Raw genomic sequence first — 3876 nt, forward strand, 5'->3', positions numbered from 1 at the left:
TATCTCTTTCTTAAGAGTACTGTAATTTCCCTTGAAAAGATCTTTGTGAAAGCATAGAATTTAAATCAAGGGCAATTCAGAATTTAGATGGAAAAGTCATAGTTTCTATATAACATCTCCAATTGACTAGAAAGTGAACGCTTGTGTTAGGTATTTTCTTTAATTGCACAGGTCTATGAAGTGCAGCAGTCTCTGTGAAAATGCTGATGTTCATAATCAAAATGTTTTAGAGTCACATCACTTCGGGGCAGCAAGATAACCATCAAGATCCCAAGGCCAAAGTATGGAGAAGACTTGAGATACCTGACGTATAACCCAAGTAATGCAAGTGAAACTTACCTGTCATGGCACAATTAAAAAGTTTCATAATGTCTACTCTGTGGGATAATTCTTCCTCTCTTCTTGATTTAAAAACTCAAGCAGTTTCTTCAATTTTGTTGTTCATTTTTCATAAAGAGCTACTGCTAATGTCCATCTCAAGTAATAAACTCCAAACAAAACTCCAAGCTTGGTTTAAGGTTGGAGCCTTCTCTTCTGTCCACCTTCTGGAGTACAGAAGTATAGGTGGATTTTTCCTCCACCTGGCTTTTCTGTTTTTGCTTCACCAAGACCACTAAACTAGGCTTCTAATCCTTCTGGGGCTATAGTATGGGGATGAAGGAGAGGCAAGGGAATCATTTTTTCATTCTTTGGAGTAAATCTTTACGATATTTGATCCATGACTTAAGACAGATCATGTAAATAGGGGGTTAAGTCTAGACAATTGAGCTGATTTCTATTAATTTATTTTTATTTTTATTTTTGTATTTAGTACAGGGTCTACAGGATCTCACTATATAGATCGAAGTCCTAGTGATCCTCCTGTTTTCAGTCTCCCAAGTGCTGGGATTACAGGTGTGCACCACCACACCCAGTCTCTGCTGTCATCTCAGTGAGCGTCAGGGGAGATGCCAGCACAACATACCAGGGATCGAACCCCAGTCCCTGCGTCTGCCTAAGCAGGTGCTTTAATCTGCTGAGCTATTTGGTTGGTCCTGCTCATTTCTATTTACTTTTGAATTATTTGAAATGATTTTTAAATATTTTTAAAATATTTTAAATTGATTTTAAATGATGTATATATTTATGTTGTATGATATCCACCTTATTAAGTTTACATCCTTATCACATTTTTGTGATAAAAACATTTAATATGTATTCTTGTAAGTTTTTTTTCAAATATTCAAGTGTGCTGTTTTATTTATTTATTTATTTTTGAATTTCTCTTTTTTTTCCATAATTTTATTGAGAAACAAATAGCAATGAGACAGTTTCAAACCAAATTGGTAGGACAGTTTAAATAATTAACACATTTCATACATTCTTCCTAGTGGTTATTTGCTGTACAAGATGCAGACATGATATCCCATTTACAAACACCATTAGAACAAATCGCTTTATTCATTAAGAGAATGTGACATATATCTATCTTAACCATTTTGAATACACAGATACAAAATGGACATTCATGTGTATCCCCTTTTTTGTTTAGTTCCATTAAAACTAGATCTGCAGAACTTATTCCTTCTAATTAAAACATAATGCCTTCAACCAACATCACCCTATTTTCTGATCCCTGCCCACAACTCCTGTAACTTTTGTTTCATTCTGTACTTCTATGAGATCAACTTTTCTTTCTTTCTTTTTTTTTTTTTTTGCAAGTTTTGCTTTATTAGGTTCCATGTATGATTAGTATCATAGAGTAACTGTCTTTTGTGTCTGTCTCTCATCTCACTTTACAAAATATCCTCCAAATTTATCTATATTATTAAAAAATAACAGAATTTCATCATTTTAAAGGTCAAATCATATTCTCTTGTGTACACATTTTCTTTATTCACTCATCCACTGATACTTAGGTTGGTTCTATTACCTTCATTATTGGGAATAATGCTGCAATGAATATGAAAAGCAGATATATCTTTGACATATTTCAATCCTTTTGGATAATATCAAGTAGAAAAATTGATAGGTCATATAGCAGTTCTATTTTTAATTATCTGAGGTAGCACTCTACTGCTTTCCATAATGGCTACCTCATTTATATTCCCACAACAGTGTTCAAGGAGCTCCATTTTTTTCTTTCTTTTATGTATTTGGTACAGAGTCTCACTGTGCAACTCAACTCATAGTGATCCTCCTGTTTCAGCCTCCCCAGCACGGGGATCACAGGCATGCACCACCATGCTGTCTCAGTGGCTGGCTCAGCATGCCCAGGGGCAGGCCAGCATGGCATGTGGTGCTGGGAACTGAACCCAAGTCCCTGAGCTTGCCTAAGCAGGTACTACGTCTGTCTTGTTAGCCCAAAGGAGCTCCATTTTTAAAAACATTTTTGCCAAACATTTCTCTTTGCCCTTTTTGATGAAAGTTATTCTTAGTATTGTGAGGTGCTATCTCACTGTGGCTCTAATTCTCATTCACCAAAGATGCATGATGCTAAGCAGCATTTAATATAACTTTTGAGCATTGGTGTGTCTTCCTTCGGGAAAAATCTACTCAGATCTTTGCTCCTTATTTACATAGGTGCTTCTATTTCTTGCACCATGTTCATCTTGCATTATTTTTCTCGAAACTTCACAGAGACCTGATGTCTGTTAATTTTTTCATGGTAATATTTGTGGATTTGATGCAGAAAATGCTTCCACCTCCAACCCTCACTGCAGTGCCCTAATGGAGAGTGACCGCTGCTGTGACCCTTGGGCAAGGAGCCATATGCGTGTAGGATGCTGTGTCCTTCCAGGCTGCCCTCGAGGACAGGACGGTCTCTAAAATTGGTCTTAGATCATGCCTAAGGAAGTATGTACACGTTCTTTGCCTTGATCGAAGGCCACAGAGCATATCCATCTCCCTCTTAACTTCACCATTTACGGCTTGACAACTTGCGGTTTAACTTCTATAATTCCGTGGCCTGGAGCTTCCTGGTCTATTGTGTTCCCACTCTTGACAGATGACGCCTGTCAAGCACTCTCAGCAGTCCTTTGAAATCTCTCACAGGACAAAAGCTGAGGGCCAGGCACCCCAGGCTCCTTCTCTTGAAGCTGGTGGGAACAACCCCCACCCCATCCAAATAGTTACAAAAACTATCATCAAGTCACTATTTTGTCTTTAATATACTCAATATGAACTAAAAGCAAGTAATTATGATCATTCATATTCCACTGGAGTGTAGCTTTAACACTTAATGGTGTGGGCGGATTTCCACGTTCATGTCTTGTTACAAAAGTCACATTCTACTCAGTGGAATGGCAAATATATTATAGTGAGGAAGAGTGAAATGGTGCTGCTGGTGGGCCCGCAAACAGGAGAAATTTCTGGAAAGGGTTTGACAGTGAGGAATAAAAGCCTGTGGACATTGATGACCCTTATTCTTGCAGTTGCTCTTCTGGGAAAAGAACACATGGAAATAACAGGATAAGGATACAAACCTAAGCTCCCATGATATGGAATAGAGGAAAATAACAGAGTGGGAAAGCAAGTCATAAACGTCCAGTCAAGAAAACGCAAGACCATCATTGGAACAATGTGCACAAGTTGCTTCCCCTAAAATGTTGAAATACTTAAAGTCCTTAAATCCCTCACTGCAAAAGTTCAGATGCTACAAGAAAAAAATGCATGTATGCAAGTAAAAATATTGCAATGAAGTCACTCTTGCTATTATTTTGCTTCTGGATTTTTTCTTTTATATTTATGCTCCTGACATGCATAAGGATATCACTCATAAAAATATGTGTGCATATATTTACTTTAAATGTGGTCTGACTCTGCAATGTACAGGGTCTTCTAAACATTTTCTTTAATGCTATCCTGTGGCTAATATTTCATTTCACTAAGTGCTTT

General features: G+C 37.3%; 1 protein-coding gene across 10 annotated transcripts in view; it reads right to left on the reverse strand.

Moving 5' to 3' along the window:
• The window catches only part of Rgs7 (regulator of G protein signaling 7), a 544505-nt gene that overhangs the window by 96549 nt on the left and 444080 nt on the right, over window positions 1-3876 (reverse strand). The gene's annotated exons all lie outside the window — the stretch shown is intronic.

The sequence above is a fragment of the Octodon degus genome, unplaced genomic scaffold, assembly GCF_000260255.1.
Source record: "Octodon degus isolate 3935 unplaced genomic scaffold, OctDeg1.0 scaffold00017, whole genome shotgun sequence".
In the NCBI taxonomy this organism is placed as follows: domain Eukaryota; kingdom Metazoa; phylum Chordata; class Mammalia; order Rodentia; family Octodontidae; genus Octodon; species Octodon degus.